Raw genomic sequence first — 20,862 nt, 5'->3', positions numbered from 1 at the left:
CCACCCTGTTCTCAACACCTTTAAGTCACAGCTCAACTCCTACCTCTGGTTGTTTCCTGTTTTCCATTGCAGCCCTGGTTGGTTTCTCTCATAGATTACAGCAACACTCATACACTAGAAAGTGAAATTTACTACTTCATATACAGTTTTATTTCAAGCCTGCTGCTCCATTTGGGTTTGAACTCACTCCCAAGTTACACTGAAAGTTGCTTGAAGGCAAGATCATTTATAATTTTTCTCTGGGTTCCCCTGGCACAACACTAAAAAGTAATCTGGTCACTGAATGCTTAATCTTTTGGACAGAATGGGAAACTAATAATGAATTTAAGATTTACTGCTCTCGGGGATCCCTGGGTGGCTCAGCGGTTTAGCACCGCCTCCAGCCCAGGGCGTGATCCTGGAGACCCGGGATCAAGTCCCACGTCAAGCTCCCTGCATGGAGCCTGCTTCTCCCTCTGCCTGTGTCTCTGCCTCTCTCTCTCTCTCTCTCTCTCTCTCTCTCATGAATAGATTCTTAAAAAAAAAAAAAGATTTACTGCTCTCTTTCTCATTCCCCTTTCTCAGTTAGATATGTTTTTATATTCATTGTTTATTCTGATTTCATGTAGCATTCTCCCTGCCCGCCCCCCCCCCTTCCTCTCTTACTCCTTACACCTGCAACCAGTGTGAGGCATACCTGTCAGCATGGGGCTGGGGAAGGGGGTGGTTTAGTTACCACAAAATTGCTTGTTCTGTTTATGCCTTACATTAATTTCTCTACAGAAATCAGGCTATCATCTCCATTTGATAAATTCAACAGAACGGTTTCATTATTCTTCAAATTGATTCTTTGGGAATTTGTTTATTTTTTATATATTTGTAGGTCACATATCTAATTGAGCGAAATTGAGTTAACAAAGTTTCAAATTCCTTTTTTAAAATTTCTGAAAGCTACAACCCAGAAAAATACCAGCTTGAGCGTGATGAATTTCATGCTGATTACTGGATCTTGTTTAACTCAGAGGACTGGATTTTCACTAAAAAAAAAATTTAAAAAAGGTCTCTGGCAGGCTAACGTAATGTAGTTCTTAGGGATTTGACTAGCTTGCCACTCAAAAAGTAGTTCACTGGAAGTTGTTAATTGGGAAATAAAATATAAATTATGAAAAAATTCTGCAACAGGAAAATATATGTAATTGGAAGTAAAGCTGAATAATACTACATTTTAAAAAGCGTATTTGTATTTTGTGCTTGTATTATGCTCTTTCACTCTATTCATTATTTTTCCTAATTCTTACAAAAATTCCTCAAGGTAAACTATTCTTATCCCCTTGATATATGGGGAAATATCAATACCCAGATATTATTAGATTACTTAAGATCAATTAGAGAATAAGTTAAAGAAACATTTTCTTCTAAAATACCTTCTGTTGAAAAGTAGGGACATGCTCTGCTCAATAATGAGTGAAATGAAATTAGTACTATCACATAGTGTTTAAGAGAATTATTCTATTGTCAGATTTATTAGTATCTCACTATCTTCAGGAAAAATAAGAGATTCAAGAAGTCTTCTCTGCCCTTCTCTACCTCTGAATGCAGATATCTTCCCTACTGAGTTGCCATAGAGAGAAAATTTCACATGACTGCAAGTTCTATGGAAGACAGCAGACAGAAAGGTCTAGATTTTAGAGGAATTGTGTATCTCTCCCATTATCCTTATGTTCCTTGAAACTAAACAGTCTATTTGGTTTCCCAGTGCCAATTAGTCTTGGCACATAGAAAGTATGCAATAAATATTTGGTGAATAAATTGGTAACAATAACTTATAAATCATGGTTAAAGGAAGAAGAAACAGAGTTGTATACTACAAAATACATTCAAGGTTATTTGCAAAGGTTGAAAAATAGACACTTGATGTTGGGGACAAGAACCACTACAATTATTTTGGAAAATCATTTGGTAGAATCTATTATATTTTTAAAGATTTATTTGTTTGTGTATTTAATAAGAAAGAAAGAAAGAAAGAAAGAAAGAAAGAAAGAAAGAAAGAAAGAAAGAAAGAAAGAGAGAGAGAGAGAGAAAGAGGGGAGAGGGAGAGAGTCTTAGGCAGACTCCATGCTGAGGGTGAAGCCTGACATGGGGCTCGATCTCAGGACCCTGAGATCATGACCTGAGCTGAAACCAAGAGTCAGACACTCAACTGCCTGTCCCCCACCCAGGTGACCTTATTATATTTTTAAATGAATACCTTTTGATCGAGACATCCTCAGTTCCTAGCATGACTCCTCATACATTTGATATTACTATTTTTTGGACTTCTATTTTTGGGTCAAAATCTAATCACCAAATTAGATAATTTGCTATATTTTGACTAGGTTTGACTCTTGTTTCTTCTCTTATTGGTGCTTTGCCCTGCTGTTTTACCTGGAATGCCATTATTCCCTATTTCTGCCTATCAAGGTCCTTTTCTAAAATGTAGTACAAATGTCATAGTCTTCAGGCATTATTTCTGTCACCCAACTGTTTGCAATGACTTTTTCTTTGAACTCTTTCTTTGGAGCAGAGTTATGTCACCAACTTACATCAGAGTTATTTACAAGTCTCATTTCTCCCTGTGACTTTCACAATGTTGCTTTTTTTTGCAGGATCTGTTAAATTCCATCTCTTACCATAAACCTACTTGGTCTCTCTGGAGATTTCTTAAAGAAACACAGCTACCGAGTGGCAGACTGGACTAAATTCCCAAGACATAATCTGCTCATCCAAAGAAAGATCCATTATATTTACCATGAAGTCCAAAGAAAACAGACACTCAAAAGTCTCAGAATTATAGTCTTCTAGAATGGAAAGAAATTCTACAATCCTCTTGTCTGAGAATAATCTTTACGACTGTCATGGATTCCCTTGAGATATTGATAGATTCACTTCCCAGAAAATGTCCAAAGTAATCTGCACACACATACATAGTGAAGTATAGATAGGCTTTTAGATCACCAAGTCTGATTCCATATGTGACTGGAGGAACAAGGTCTATAAACTGCAATCACATAAATTGTGTGAATGATGGGGACTGCTACAAATAGGAGAGCACGTGTACCTTCTCACAGTCTAGCACTTAGCAGGATGATGCCATCGCAGTACATGGCCTAAGGGTTGCCAGATCTGCTGAGAAAAGGCTTAAATGCAGATTTGTAATGAAGTATAGGCCATATGAAACTTTTCTCTGGGCTCCTTGCAGACTTCACACCAAAAGTTTGAAATGTCTTTTATACTATCTGCTAATGTGGCCAACCTGATTAGTTATCCTGCATGTTTGTCATCATCCTAACCAAACAGGAGAACTGAGACCCTAACCATTAATCTATAATCACATATTACAAATAAAATGCCCTATTATTTGTACCACTTCTATTCAGTTATCATTTCCACAAATATTTGTCATCAACCATTTGCTAGGCACCATCCTAGTTACTAGTTATGCATTAGTGAAGCCAATGAACAAAGTCTCTAGAGTCAAAAAAGTTTTAGTGGGGAAAGCAAACAAGAAAAACTGGACAAGCAAGCAAGATAATTTCAGATACTGTAATGACTGTGAAGAAAACAAGAAAGGTAAGTGGGATAGAGAATGATGTCAAATGACTGAGTAGTCAGGAGAGCTGCTTTAGATAGAGTAGTCTAGAAGTATTCTTCCAAAGAGGAGACCTTTCGGTTGAGACTAAGTGGCATGAAGGAGTCAGCCAAACAAAGAGAAAGAATGCTCCAGCTAATAAGAATGATGAGTAAAGAGGGTGAATAACACTGAGGCAAAAACAAGGATGACTGGAGGGTAATCAAGTAGAGGGACTGGTACGAAGTTAAGGCCAAGAAGTAGGCAGAGGCCAGATCACACAGGGCCTTGTTGGCTGTGTTCAGTGTTTGGACTTTTTCCTAACTAAAATGAGGAGTCTTCAGAAGGTGGTAAGGAAGACATGACCTAATTAATGTGGTAAAAAGATCCCTTTGTATAATGCGGAGAACTGAGAGATTGGTTAGGCAGTTACTGCCATACTAGGAGGCTATGGAATATGATGGAATATCAGCGGCATTCCTTTTGAATAAAAGCAGCTTTTATTTTTCAATTAAAATGTAACTTAATTGACTTCAGTAAAAATGTCTCTCCTGACCTTATTTCTCTTGCATTAATGGGGTCATTTATATGATATGTCAGGAGTGCTACCTCTGTACACAATGAACAGCTTTTATTTTTCAATTAAAATGTAGTATAATTGACTTGAACCAGAAATGATCCCTTGACATTATTCTCTTGTATTAATAGGACCATTTATATAATGATCATGCAAATTAATCTTCTTCATTCAAAAATATGGCTTATTTTAAATTAATGCAGTAACATATATTTTTGAAATCTGCATTTTAATATTAAACTTATTAAACATGATTTTAATATCTTGAATATAAAATCTATGTGATTATTACAATTATTTAAAGAGATTCAAAAATATTTACAATTATGTTTTCATTTGAAGCAGTGATTAAATATAATTTGCCTGTGAACTTGCAGGCCAAAATAATATATCACAATAAACTGTAGATAGTTTCAGAGATGAAAACAGTGTTTGTCTGCTTCAGTAGATACATACGTGAAGATGAATTCTGGCACTTGTCAGCCAATGATAAATTGCTACCAGACTAATACTTGTCAGTACAGTAATAACTGATCATGCTCTAAAAAGCACTAAGGGAGAAAGGTGATGAATAATCTACAAATTAAAAAATTTTCACAATCACAATAATGACTCTAGTTCAAAGAACAGTAATTATCTACCAACCTCCTTATTGCCAAATCTATATTTCAAGTGACTACCTTGATATGTCTGAGAATCAATTTTTACCTTAAATTCTAATTAACAACATAGAAAACAAGCAAGAGTGATAAAAAGCATGTCTCTAGTAAGTCTCTCCAAAAGCATCCCTAAATCTTTCTTGGAAGAAGAATCTAGGTATACGTTCTCACTCTTTCCATAACATTTGGAAATCCTCTCCAATATCTCTACCCCCCCCACACACACACACATTTCACTATTAGTAAAGCAAGATAAAATATTAAGAATAATATGTGGCATCAGGTAAACAATAGTTGTTGCTTGAAGTTTTTTCTAATGACCCAAAGTTCAAAAGACTCTAAACAATACTGAATACTGCCTATACACAACACCTGTATACACTATGGCATTAGAACGTTACCAAGCTCACAAGTTAATATTTTTAAATAGATAAAGTGTTTGTTACTAATACATTTTATACTAAGTGCTGATAAAGATACATAATTCCTTTTGGGTTAAATTAAGAGATTTTTGTTGTTGTTGTTGGTTGTTGGTAAACCAAAAGACCAAAAATCCTGAAAATATATTAGGGGACAATCTGGGACATATACTCACATTGACAATAAATATACAAATTGACAGACAAAAACAACTGCTTTAATTTACATTCACATTATGAAATCCCCACATCCAACTTTCAGAAATCCAAGCATCTTCTAAAACTCTATGTGGAAGCTTATAGGATTTTTTATTGTGGTAAAACATAACATAATGTAATATAAAACTTAGCATTTTAAGCAAATTTAAGTCCACAATTCAGTGGCATTAAGTACATCCACATTGTTGTGCAACCATGACCTCCATCCACCTCTGCAAATTTTCATCTTCCCAAACTGAAACTCTGTACCCATTAAACAGTAACTCCCCACCCCATTCTTTCTCCTCCAGCCCTTGGAAACTACTGTTCTACTTTCTGTCTCCAGGAATTCAGCTGTTCTAGGTAACTCACATAAGTGGAATCACACAATATTCGTCCTTTTATGTCTGGCTTAGTTCACTTCACATAATGTTTTTGAGGTTCATTGATCTAATGTATCACAATTTAATTTCTTTTTTAAGGCTAATATTCTATTGTACACATACACTGCATCTTGTTTATCCATTCATCAACCAATGAATATATGAGATGTTTCTACTTGTTTTACTGTGAATGATGCAGTTATAAACCAAAGTGTATGAGCATCTGTTAGAGTTCCTTCTTTCAGTTCTTTTGGGTGTATACCAAGTAGTGGCGGAGCCACTCCTTGCAGTCACAGAGGCTGCACCATTTTTACATTTCCACCAGGAATGCACAAGAAGGGTTCCAATTATTTTACATCCTAACCAACACTTAATATTTCCCTTTTTTTAAATAGGCATCCTAAAGATGTGAAGTGGTATCTTGTTTGGATTTTATTTGCATTTCCCTAATGATTAGTAACAATGAGCACCTTTTCAATGGGCTCATTGGCCATCTGTATATGTGCTTAGGAGAAATGTCTAATCAAAGTCCTTGGTCCATTTTTTATTTGAGTTCTCTGGTTTTTGTTATCAAGTTACTAGAGTTCTTTACATATCCTGGATATTAATTCCTTATCAGATGTATTATTTGCAAATAATCTCTCCCATTCCCATTCCATTTCCCTATGGAAAGCATCATTCCATAGGTTCCCTTTTTACCCTGTTAGTGTCTTTCCATGCATGCAAGTTTTTGATTTTGATGTAGTCCAATTGATATAATTTTTCTTTTGTTGACTGTGTTTTTGGTGTCATAGCAAAGAAATTTCAAAACTAAATCCAAGTCATGAAGTTTTATCCTTGTATTTTCTTCTAAAAGTCTTATAGTTTGGGCTTTTAAGTTCAGGTTTTTATCCATTTTAAGTTAATTTTCGCATATAGGGTAATGGAAGATTTAACTTCATTCTTTTGCATGTGATATCCATTTTTTCCAATACCATTAGTTGAAAACTCACAAATCCAGTGGATGGTCTTGGCAGCTTTGTTGAAAATTATTTGACCATATATGCTAGAATTTCTTTCTGGGCTCTCTATTCTATTTGTTTATAAATGTCCATTGTTATGTCCATGTCATACTGTTGCTTTACTGAAATTTTTTAGTAAGTTTTGAAATTAGGAAAGTGTAAGTCCTGCAACTTTGTTCTTTTTGAAGATTGTCTGGGCTATTCTTGATCCCATGAGATTTCCTATGAATTTTAGGATGGACTTTCATATTTCTACCAAAAAATCAAATTTTCATAAGGCTTGTATTGAAACTGATCACTTTGGGTAGTACTGATGTCTAAACAGTATTAAGTCCTCTAATTTATGAACATAGTCTGCTTTTCCACTTATTTATGCTTTTAATTTCTTTCAGCAGTGTTCCATAGGTTTCAGCATATAAACCTTTCAAGTCCTTGATTAATTCCTAAGTTTTTAAATTCTTTATGATGCCATTTTAAATGGAATGTTTTTCTTAAATTCCTTTCTGGATTTTTCATTATAGCATATAGAAACACAACTCATTTTTGCATATTAATTTTATAACCTACAACTTTGATGAATTTGTTATTGGTTCTATCAGATTTTTTTTTAGTGGAATCTTTTAGATTTTCTACATATAAGATCAAGTTATCCGTAAAGAGTATAGGATTTTTGCATACATTCTTTAAATGGTGATTTTCCAGAAGATTACTTGGAGTGCTAGTTAAGAGGCATATAAAAGTTTGAATTCTCATAAGTCTTCAGTGCTTGCCAACAACTGTTTCTCCGGCTCTATTCAAGCTGTCCACTGCCATATTAATACATATCATTAAACAAAACTACTACACATTATAGGTATAGTAATAGGATTAAATTCACCTGGCTCCCAACCAAAAGCAACACCACTAACATTAAAATAAAATATCTTCTTCATGAATTAGTAATGTCATATTAATGGAAGCTAAAGGCATTTAGAAGTTCTTTTGACTCATTCGCATGTACATACATCCTAAGACTTCTCTTAGAAACAAGTGGCCATTTAAAGAGAACTCTAATGTTAGCTTTAGAAAAGAAATGCAGAAAATAAATAAAATATCCAACTTACAGCCAATGGACACAAGATTTTTTTTCCATGCTATCTCCTTGCTGTTATATTGTCTTTATCTAATTTCATGAATTTAATTCTTCACAAAAAAAAATGATACAGCCCGATTCACCTTGTTATGGAGCATCATATTCCAAACTTTGGCTGATCAAAAATCTTAAAGTCATCAAATTAAGTGTTATTTTAAAAGTTCACTTTTTCTCTAGCCTCATTTTCTCATTTCTGATATTCATGTTCAATTTGGACCATGACTGTTCCTTATTCCCTACTTTTAAGAGGCAGCCTGATATACTGCAGCAAGAAAAGTCTGCAGCAAGCTGGGTTTAATTCCACATGGTGTCTAATCAGCAGCAAAGTATTTAATTATTTGGAGCCCAAATTTTCTCATCTGGAATATGAAGCCAATGCTATCTTACCAATAGGATTTTTGTGAGGATTACAGTAAGTATTTTATAAAGTATTATGCAAATATTAGTTGTTTCTGTCACTGGAAGAGATGCTATTTAAAAACAAATTAACTCAGACACTGATACATATAATATATATGTACATATATACATATTATAAATTCTATAGTATATATAACATATTTTATATACATACATATAAAGGTTACACACACATAACACATACACACACAACTACTGCCTATAAATCTTTTTATGTAGTTTTTGTAGTGATTGCAAAGCATCATGCTAAAGAATAAATTAATTTTTAAAAATGCTTAAATATTGACAAAAGAAATAGATACACGGTTGAGTATCTCATAAGCATTACATAGAAAAATATTTTTATTCCATTTCTAACAATGAACCAACAACTTACATAATATTACATCAAAGCCAAACTACATCATAATGGTGATATTAAAGCTAAGATGTCAGGGATCCCTGGGTGGGTCAGAGGTTTAGTGCCTGCCTTGGGCCCAGGGCAGGACTCTAGAGTCCCGGGATCGAGTCCCACATCAGGCTCCCTGCATGGAGCCTGCTTCTCCCTCTGCCTGTGTCTCTGCCTCTCTCTCTCTCTCTCTGTCTCTCTGTCTCTCACAAATAAATAAATAAAATCTTTAAAAAAATAAAGCTGTCAGTGCATAGTAATAGAACTCCTTTTGATGACACTTTATTAATTTTATTTCTAGCACATGAAACAAAAAATCATTTTAAAAATGAATATTCTATCTTGCAAATATTTCCTACTACGGCAAACACTCAGAAAACTTGTTCAATAACAAGAATACTGATTACATTTCCTTCACATTCTGCCTTTAGAATTTTCAAAATATAGCTATTCATCCCTGGAAGTGTTTTGGGAGAAGTGTCAATATCATGACAATGAAAAACAAAATTGATTTATGCCATCACACATTTTTTATCTGATCTTTGTGCACTCTTGGGTTGCATGAAGTTTTGTGCCACTCTTGTCACCAAAACAAGTATATTTGAATTCTCTGACTCAAACACTTGTCAGAAAAAGACTGTTGTTAACATTTAATTCCCCATTCATGTGTTGTGAAAGGAATCAGCATGGTTATCGCAATTAAAAAATCAATAAGATTCATCATAAAAATTTATCATATTTTGCACTTATTGTGCACTTAAGGATCCATGAAATATACCTGCCTTCTTTCGTTTTTGGAATTACAATACCATTAAAAACATATTTTTTCTTAACAAAGAATTGACTTTGATGCATCTTTTCCTATTATTTATTCAGGTAATTAAGCCTTATCTCCTCATTTATCAAACCACTAGATAGTTTTACCTTTCAAACTGATAGTTCCCAACAATAGCAGAAACAGATAGACAACTAAACCTATTCGCTATCTTTTGGAGCATAAAACTTTCACTTAGGAGCAACCACTCAGCCAGGCACTTACATTTTCCTTATAGTTCATGTGCCCACATGCCTGTTTTATTCATTGGAAAGCATCACTTTTACAACAAAGCTTTTAAGAAACCACTGTGGCTTTATCTTCTCTTTCCCTCTTCACTAGATGCAGAAGAAAATGATGACATGGCCCCTGGAGAAGGTGGAACCACAATAAAGGAAGATATGTGCCTAAATCACCCCTGGAACAGTATCCATCACCAAAGAGGAACACCTACATTAGACTTACACCTGAGCTATATATAAGTCATTGTTTTAAGCCAGTGATATATACCCAAGTGTATTTATGTGTTACAGCAGCTATGTTACCCTAGCTAATACAGTAACATGAAATCATACTTTGTATCTGCTGAAATAAATAATTAAAATTTGGCTGCATCAGGTCATCCAGTATAAAGTACTGGGAGAGACAGAGCAGATGAATAGTTGGGAGTTTGTGTCACTTCACAGTCTGTGGGATGAGAACATATCAGCCAAATGATACATTCTAGTTTTATCAATAAATTGAGAAAATATTGCTATCCAGTCAAGATTAGAAAATTAGAAGGTTTACGATAAATGTGGCAATTTACATTTGAAATATAAACCAGTTTCATGGAAAGGTCATGTATAGAAGCTAGGAAAGTGAAAAAGCTGAAAAAAAATGGTGGAACATATAGTCATTACCAATCAACTCTTAGTACAAAGGATGTATAAAGTGCCAAACTAAGTGATTTTTGTGATACACAAAAATTGAATAAACCATTTTGTGGTTCAGGAACATGTGATCCCAAGGTTGGTATAACTGGAAGTTAGTTTGATAATGGGTACAGAACACATTTTGAGAAGCAATAAATGCTAGGCATAGAAAGCTAGATTTTACTTAGTTGGAAAATGAGATTTTATGAGGAGAATTACATGCTCAGATCTGACATTTTCAAACATTAATTATGGCAGCATATGGACAATGGTTTGAAACAAAGAGACTGAGAGACTAGCTAAGAGGCTACTGCAAGAGTCCAAGCAGCAATTTTCCTGGGTCATCTGGCAGAGTATGACATCTAAAGTCATTCCCTCTAGTATTGATATTTGGAATGAGAAACTTTATATTTACAATGATCTAACATTCATAAATTAGTATCAAAAGTATACAATAAGCTCTTAGACATAAAAAGGAGATTTACTTCTTGGCACTTCCTCTGCTTAATGATTATTTTAATTTTTTGTATTATTTTTATTTTTTCTAACTGAGATGTATTCAAGGTAGCTAATTTCTAAAGCAATATAAAGGTATCAATCGCATAAAAAATTACATGAACTTAAATTTATTTTTGCACAATACAAAATATCCACTTGAGAGAGTATAATGACTCTAACCTTATTTCATTTACTTATTCACTAACTGAATTTTCATTTATTGAGCTCCTACTGTTTCAGGCTTGGAAATTAAATAGCGAAGAAAATGTACAAAGTTCCTGCCTTATGAAGTTTAAATCTGAGGATTAGAAGTAAAAATAGACAAATAAACATACAGAATCAGGTCACGGCAAGTGCTATGGATTAAAATAGAACAGGCTAAAGAGACAGAAAATGAAATGGATGAATGAATTGCTTCTATTTTAGAGGATTTACAGAGAAGGCCTCTCAATAAAAATAACATTTAAAAATGAAATTAAAAAAAATAAAAAAAAATAAAAATGAAATTTAATAACATGAGCAGTTGAGTCCTGTGATGACTTTCTGGAAAAAATCATTTCCATACTAAAGGATTAGCAAGTGCAAAGGCCCTGAGGCAGGACCTCACCTGGCACTTGGATCCCAGTGAGGCTGGATCTGAGTATGAAGTGAAGTAATGAATAGCATATCATTAGCTCATGCAATATTCATTTGGATTAAAAGTTACTTTACTGTAAATTGAATTAGTTTTATCTCCAGTGAAGCACTTTGCAGAGACCACAAATCCTTTGGCCTACATCTAAGGACCCTTTGGCAGATTCATATTCCTATAATTGTTAAGTCCTGTGAAAATGGAGATGGGGCTATTCCCATTCAGTGACTGTACCAGCCTTAGAAAGACTAAAACAGATTAGGTAAAATGAGAATGTGTCACAGATAACATCTGTCACAGACAGAAAAGAAAAAAAAATAGCCACTACAAATCTACCAATCTAAGTTAATACCTGAAGTTTTTAGCTAATGACACAATAAATGTTATCTCATCTATGAGGAATTCCCTAACTCTCATCTCCTATCACACAGACACACACACACACACACACACACACACACACACCTAAACCAATAAGCACTCCTACTATATTTCCATAGGCCTTGGCTTGTATCACCCTTTTATCAAGGGTTGTAGTTGTCTTCTCAACATTTTCAAAATGTCTGGCCTATAGAAGGTACATAATAACACTTGGCTGAATGGAACCAAATAACATTCCCTGTGATGACTCTCCGATCTATAGGAGTTTCTGTATTACATTTGCTATTTCAGTGGCTGACAATTTTAGCACTAGAGACACAATAATCTAGGCAATAAGCTCATATTAAAAATACTAGTTTATGAGAAATAAGAGGCTTTCATTAATCTCTAAGGTTGGCACATTATTTTTCACATTTAACTCAAGAACTAAACATGGCCCAGAAGTTAAATAAAACAATTCCAGGTCTAATGTACAAGAGAACAACAATGTATTTATCTCAAGTCCTAGCAGTCCCTAACTAAGTCAATAATTCTCTGATATAACCAGTGATTCTACCATCTAGTGCTGAGATTAGTAGGAGAAAAAAACCTGAAACTAGCGGAGAAGAGACAGAACTAGAAGACAGGAGTAGAGGAGCAGGCTGTCAGAGTATAAGTGATTAGGGCCTTGGTTGGCTACTCATAATTTGCTATAGTAAATCACCAGCTCTTCCCTAAAGCAGAAACTGCTGCAAAAAGTTTCTGATTCCTTCCTGAGGTCATTTAAATAGGTCTTTGCTTCATTCTTTAATGCCATTATTAATTGATGGCATATTCTACTATATGCGTTCCTTAATCCTCATAAGACAGATTTCCTTTTTATGGCCTATTGGCCCAACTACTAATTTAATATAAGTCATTAATAATGGAAATAAATTATACATCTCCACTTCCTAACCTTTTATCCCAGCTTTTACAAGGGGGGAAACAGAAATTTAATTAAAAGAAATATAAACATCATTTAAAAAATCAGTAATAGTATGAATAATAATAGCTAGCCCTTACTGACTCCCATATTACTATAAGTATTTTACAGACATTAACCCATTTATTATTAGTGACCATGTTCCACAAATGAGGAAACTGAGGCCCAAATTGGTCATGGAAATTGTTCAAGGTCACACAGCTGGTAAGTAGCAGAGAGCCAGGATTCCATGAAATGGAATGCAGCTTTTAGCTCCTACATGTAGAGTACTACTGTAGTAGGTTATTTTAAATGGAGAACTATCTGAGAATAGAATTTCTTACTGAATATGAACTAAGTTATCACTCTCATCCACCTCTGTAACCAAACAGTTAATATGGAATGCTCTACAAACTGAGACCCAAAAGAGTCCCCTATGCCAACACTACTGGGGCCCGGCATTATGTCCCATGACTGTGAACATAATCATTTTAGGAATAGAAACCCTAAACTTGCAACACAGCCTAAATGTTCAAGTTCAAATAGCTTCCCAGTGCCTTCTTCAGACCCACATGTTCCAAGATAACACCAAAGACTGTAAAAGCAACTCATCTGGTTAACCCATCTGACCAGTCCCTCTCCAGACCATCCAGTAGAGCCTGTAAAATTCTAGAAGTACCTTTCCCTGATGCTCCTCTCTTGAGAGGCTATGAAGGGTCTGTGAAAGTGGTGTTCTCCCTTGTTCAATACATTGAACAAGTTCAGTGTTGGATGATAATCACATTTCCCTGGAGGATTTTGTAGGCCTTTCTCTAGTACTCATTCACAAACTAAAACTAGAACTGACTACAAGTTTGGAGTTTGTCCTAGGTGAGAGAAATGGTCCATTATTAGATGAGGTCCATTTTCTTTTCTCTCCTTTTTCTTTTTTACCTCCTCATGAGTGGTGTTTGTTAGTTTTCAATGTTCTATTTTCTGAATAACTCTACTTTTAAAAAGTATGCATCTGGGGGCACCTGGGTGGCTCAGTTGGTTAAGCTTCTGCCTTTGGCTCTGGTCATAATCCCAAGGTCCTGGGACTGAGCCCCGTGTTGGTCTCCCTGTTTAGGGAGCTTTTCCCTCTCCCTCTGCCTGCTGCTCCCCCTGCTTGTGTACACTCTCTTTCTCTGTGAAATAAATAAATAAAATCTTATTTTTTAAAGCATGCATCTGGTCTGTTTCCACAATATATCACTATCCCCATATCTGAGTTCTCTTTCTATTTAGAGTTTAATTCTCTCCAAGTTACCTCACTGGGCTTTAGTTTACACTTGCAATATGTGATATGGTGAAATGAGTCCCATCCTGGAACCGAGGAACTATAGGCTTGACAATGGGAAATACATGGAATGGTGAGGAACATAGCAGGGTCAGTTTAAGATTAAAATCCATCAGAAAGATACATGAAGATTAAAGTTGTCTTTTATATTTCTTAGCAGGAAAAATGGCCTTCTGGTAGGCAAGGGTTTCAAATTTCTGGTAAAAAAAAAATCCTTATCTACTTTATTTAGCTAGAATTACTTATTAAAATAATTATATTAATGTAATCAACAATTACCACACACCCTCTCATGCAAGTTATGGGACTAAAGCCCTGAAGGAAAGAGAACACTTCCTTAAGACACAACTTCTCCGTTAAAGCTGTTTAAGTCCACAGCAAATTACACTAAAACACTAATTCCAAGCACATTTTAAGTTAATCTGGATTTATTCTTTCAAAGGAGTTCTTTGAGGTAGTGTACTGACTGATGCAAAATAAATTGTTTCATGTACAATGAGGAATTATTCCCCAAACTTTCCTATTTCTGAAACCTCAAAGCTAAACCACTGATCTTCTGAAATGCTTAATTATCTGAACAAAGTAAATAAACTCACCCAACCAAAAATATGCTTGTGCCTGAAGATGATGCTTTTTGGTTATTAAAAAAAAAAACAGACAAACATATTATGAAATTAGAAACACATTGTATTGCATTTAGTCACTGATAAAGTGAATAAGCTAAATAGGTCATAAAAATGTATATCCAGTTTTATAGGACACGAGGCATATATAGCAGCATAAATTTTTCTCTTTTCTCTCTTATTTTTACAGTACTTAAAAGTAAGCAACAAGCCCCACTATTATCGGAGTAATTAGACTGTCTCAATTAAAAATGAATGCTGATAAGATTAGCTAGATTTCTAGGTCACTTTATTTTGCATCATTATTAATTTATCCAGGTCAGAATCTTACAGCAGAACTGTGGACTAGACAAGGAGTTCTTAGTAGTTAAGTTTGAGCTTTTTATAGGGAGAAAATCCTACAAAAGCTGAGGAATTTATGGGAGGGTACACTTAAAATAATTAGGACAGTGAGTGACTAATGTGTTATAAACACTCAATATATATTAATGGCCATTATTTTCTCAAAATGTACTTTAAGCATGCAATCTCAGAAAACTTATACCAAATAAAGATAAATGTTTAAGACTGCTTACAGTATGAATTATATATTCCTTTTTCATGTATTCTTATTCTTCTTTTTAATTATATCATTCTTTTACTCATTTGGGGGAAATACTTTCTTTCAGATGTGGAGACTAAGTAAAAACAAGAACTCTGAATTTAAAAAGACTTTAGCAGAGCAGTTTTCCAAAAGAAATGGAAATATTTCAAATTTTAGTACAGATTAGCCCTACTTACTGGGCAAACCTTTACCTTTTCAATTAGCATTTGTATATGCAAATGCAAAGCAGAGACATTTTTTTTTTTTGCAAAGGAGAAATTTCAGATGCTTCTCTCCTCAAAGAACTAAACTGTTTTTCATACTCACATAAAAGTCTATCTTAAGGATGGGAGCACTTTCTGCAATTAGCTTTATTTTAGAAAGACGTTATTTCCAGTATAGAATTAAACATCCTTATACTCTGTGCATATTTTTGCTCAATTTTGGGTACTGAGGGGTGAGGCTGGCGGGGAGGGGGGGCACATGAGCACATAACTATATACCCGTGTATGTCTGCATAACTGTAAGAATACAAAAAGTGATGCCAGTGAGAATTGTAGATCTGCATCTGACCATTATTACAAAAAAGACTATGGATGAGACCTGGATTTGATGTAATTCAACATAGATGAGGGACTTGGTACTGCTGATAAAAACTAAATAATCCATGGGCACCTGGGTGGCTCAATGGGTTAAGCACCTGCCTTCAGTTCAGGTCATGATCCCAGTGTCTTGGGATCAAGTCCTGCATTGGGCTCCCTATTCAGCAGGGAGTGTGCTTCTGCCTCTGCCTTTGCCCCCTACTCAGGATCTCTTTCTCTCTCTCAGATAAATAAATAAAGTCTGTAAAAAAACTGAATAATCTAGAATATATGGGATATACTATTACAACTAATGCAATTGTCATATGACACAGGCAGCTCAGAGGTGCAGAACAGTTTCCCCTGAAGGCAGGAGTTAAATCCTATTGCCAATCATCCTTCAAAATAGGTTCTGGCAAAACAAATAAAGATTTTGGTCTAGAGTGAGGGGAAAAGCTTCTATCCTGGTACCTTCTGTGATTTAAGTCCTATAGAAGTGAGCACTGATGGACTATACCTATTCAGGAATTCAGCCAGCCCCAAAGCTCAATGGGTAGCACAACAGACTAGGTAGGCCAAGATTTGGACAGCAGAAAGTCCTAAGGAAGCTGTGTTAATTTTCAATTTCTGCTTTAACAAATTCCCCAAAACTCTGTGGGTCAACACAACAGAAATCTATTATATTATAGTTAAGTAGGTCAGTCTGCCAGGGTCTCATGAGGCTAAAGTCAAGTGTGGGCAGGGCTGTGCTCTTCTCTGAAGGCTCTGGGAGAGAATCAGTTTCTTTGCCTCTTCCAGCTTTTAGAGGGGCCTCCCGTATCCCCTGGCCCCCTGTCCTTTTCCTCCATCTTCAAAGCTAACAACAGATGGTGTAGTCTTTCTCAAAGTGCATCACTCTGACCTACTCTTCTGCCTCTTTTCTCCTTTTAAGTATCCACATGACTGGATAGGACCCATTCAGATAACCCAGAAAAATTCCCCTATTTTAAGGTCTGCTAATAAACAAACCTAATTCCATCTGCAACCTTAATCCTTCTTTGTCATGTAACATAACATATTCACAGGTTCCAGGGACATGGACATCTCTGGGAAGCACTATTACCCTGACCATGAAAGGGCTTAAAGCTTCAGACTCAAAAATAAAACTCATCTAGTACGCAATTTTCACTTGATCTGTGATGTAATTCTGTACTGGCATCCCTAAACATTCAATACCTTTTCAGCCACCAATTATTTTTGTGATATGGCTATTGTAGTAAACCTGACTGAATTTTAACGGGTATTTTAAGCCAATTGGTGATATAGTAATTATTTTATTTTCCACGGATAGGTGGCACAGTGGCTCACTAAGTCCCATGAAACGGAGTTTCAAATGAAAGTCATTTTATTTCCTCCTCATTCATTATTGACTTAACTACACACATGGAAATCACTATAGGTTGGGAGCCATGAAAAATATTGTTCAGACACAGTGACACATAACATCTATATTCATTTGCCATTGTTTTTTCATGCAGATTTTTTGATAGCTGTATCAAAGTGTTCTTAGTTGCACATTTCTTTTTCATGGGATTTTAAAGATGTTTAACAAATGATCTACATATTCAAGTACCTTTTTATCATGAGAGTTTAGACAGTTTTTAAAGTTACCTTTTGAAATAAAATCATTCACAGATTTCATAGATTATTTGTCTCCCATTCAAAAACAGTTGTGAGAAAACATTTCAATTATAATTACACATCTCAATGTGTATTTCAGTTTAAATATGTGGTCACTTATATTCTATCTAAGAAATCACATGCAATGTATCTTCTCCTTTTTATTTTATTTTTTTATCTTCTCCTTTATAAGCACCACATAATTTTTTTCATATAAATCATGATCTGTGTATTTATATAGCTCTCTCCTCAGAGTATGCACTGACCCAAAAAATGTGGTGTGTATTAAGTGTACACAGTAATAATAAAATCCAATGAGACTAAAAGGTGGTTTATGTTTCTATTTACTGTTCTATTGGAACAGTCCCTATTACAGAAATTACCAAAAGGATTTTTATAAAATTATATGATCCACGTAGAAAGTACTCCAGCAACATTCTCATTCCCATTCCATCTCTATCTCTCTCTCTCTCTCTCTAATCCCTATTGCTATCAACTTCTGATCTCAGAGAACTACTTAATCTCTTCTATGAGATGTGCTATTTTTTTCAGATAAACTTTGATATGTTATAATAGCTATTTCATAATATTGCATATGATTATCATTTAGCTTGACAATAAATTCTTTTACATATTTCTTAAGCTGCATGCAGCTTCTTGTAAATCAAACATAGGGTCTACAATTCGGTGCATATAGTATTTTAATTTTTAAAATCATTTTTACCAGTATTCTTTTATTTTTTTAAAGATTTGATTTATTTATTCATGGAAGACACAGAGAGAGAGAGAGAGAGAGAGAGAGAGAGGGTGGAGGGGTGGGCAGAGACACAGGCAGAGGGAGAAGCAGGCTCCATGCAGGGAGCCTGATGTGGGACTCCATCCTGGGTCTTCAGGATCACGCCCTGGGCTGAAGGTGGCGCCAAACCGCTGAGCCACCCGGGCTGCCCTCTTTTATTTAAATCAAGTAGATCATCAGGAATAACTTTTTCCAGCTTAAATAGACAATGAAATAGCAATAAGAAGAAGGCACTTGTAAGGCAGAACAACTCCCATACTGAGGAACTGACCATTTAGTTGCTCCTTAATATTATGAATTCCTTGTATTAATCAGTGAATTTAATCTATAAGCTTGATGACAGCTAAGGTGATCAAGTCTACTTAGAACTCAAAGAATCTGAATTGGTCTTTGTACATATTAATGGCCTTCTCTACATCATGCCTTCAACAAACATTTATTGTGCACCTAACTAAAAAGGAGTCACTCTTTGAGGTGCCTGGAGTTCAGTTGTGAGTGAGAATGAGTCTTGCACATGAGGAAGTCAACATCTATGAGATGACTAGACAAGTCTACAGCTACCAACAGTATCATGATAAGCCAGAAGTAACTACAGTAGGGGCAAACTCCACCAGAATATAAGTCAGAATTAATTCTTCCTCGAGAGCTGAGGAGTTTTACATAACATTGTGTATCATAGACACAAAGTTAAACACACAAAGGCCAATATTCTTGTTTACTCTGTTAAGACTACACTAAACAGTATTAAAGAACAAGAAAACCATCAGCAACAGAACAGATTTCGAAGACAAAAACCAATGGACCGGGCAGCCCCAGTGGCCCAGCGGTTTAGCACCGCCTTCAGCCCAGGGCGTGATCCTGGAGACCCGGGATCGAGTCCCACATCGGGCTCCCTGCATGGAGCCTGCTTCTCCCTCTGCCTGTGACTTTGCCTTTCTCTGTGTGTGTGTCTCTCTCATGAATAAATAAATAAAATATTAAAAAAAAAACAATGGACCTTGGCTATCATACTCTAATATAGTGATGTAGTATTCTTACATACATACATGTAGCTCAGATATACCTAGAACATTATAGGTACTAAATACGCATTCATCGTGCAGTTAAAAGAATAAATTATGGCACAAATTTGCTTCTGCCTACTCCAATAGTCTGCTTGTCTTCCTAGTTCTTTAGAACATGTCAGTCCTCTACTGTGTAATCAAATTTCTGGTCTCTATGTACCTGCCATGTTTCTCTTATTCTATCTCTCCATGCATTGAGAGGATTCTCCATGAGTGTGTGTACACACACACACACACACACACACACAGAATAAGGCACTATTACAGCTTACTTCACCTATATTAGAGATAAAACTAAAATATAGAGAGGAACAAACACTAAAAATTGGAAGATATAAGTAAAGACAATATGAACCATCCTTGAGAGAAAGAAAATTATACGTGTCTGATCTACTTTTGCTTTATTCCACAAATACATGGTATTCTCCTCAGAGGATAGCAAGGTACCTTGAAATCTTAATACTCTCACCATTCATATGAGCTCCTGAATAAGAAAGCTAGAAAGTTATTAATGTCATTTGCTGAATCCCTATTTGATTTAAATATTAAACAGTAACATGCTGGTTTTTTTCAGAATAAAAACCAAATCTGAACATATCCTAATGAAAATGTTCATTTTTCCAAGGTATCTCAAGTGGAAGACAAATAATTTCAAAGGCCATGCTCTCCTTTAACAGTTATTAATGAAAAATATTTCTTTGTTCATATATGCATTAGATATTATGATTAAAAACCACTAGAACATCAAAGGAAAAAAAAGCTGAATTCAGATGCAGTGTGTATAATAGGAAATAACATCAAGAGAAATTTAAAACAAAAGACTGGGTATGGTTTGAGAAAGTATCTAGGACCAAAGAAACATGCTATTCTGACCCTGGTTAAACTAACAAAGTGCACGATCTTTTGCAGACTCAGTTTACTCAGCTGTGAAGTGCAGAGTGAAAGAAAAGCATTCTGGACTATTGGAATAACTAGTTCCTGGGACTCAGTAGTGTAGTGTCACTTTGGGTGGTGTGTATAAAGGGGATTGGGGGTACACCCAGAATGAAAGCAGGGCTAGCAGTTAGCAACTCTTCTTGTGGTCAAGGAAAGAGATGAAAATGACTTGGACCAGGATGGTGGCTGTAAAGGAGGAGAGGTATCAAAAACTTACTGCTATCACCTAAAAGTATAACCCACAAGGCACTGGGATGGATTTAAATTTAAGGCTGACAGGGACTGGGGAATCAAAGATGATATGTAGGTTTTGCTTTGAGCAACTGAGTGAATAGATGATGGCAGCACTTACCAGTCA

General features: G+C 35.3%; 1 protein-coding gene across 12 annotated transcripts in view; it reads right to left on the bottom strand.

Moving 5' to 3' along the window:
- DMD (dystrophin) overlaps positions 1-20,862 on the bottom strand; it is a 2,167,959-nt gene that overhangs the window by 1,615,013 nt on the left and 532,084 nt on the right. The window lies entirely within an intron of this gene.

Source organism: Canis lupus, chromosome X (genome assembly GCF_048164855.1).
Source record: "Canis lupus baileyi chromosome X, mCanLup2.hap1, whole genome shotgun sequence".
NCBI classification, from domain to species: domain Eukaryota; kingdom Metazoa; phylum Chordata; class Mammalia; order Carnivora; family Canidae; genus Canis; species Canis lupus.
The sequence above is the reverse complement of the archived record's forward strand: the minus strand, read 5'-3'. Positions and strand labels throughout refer to the sequence as shown.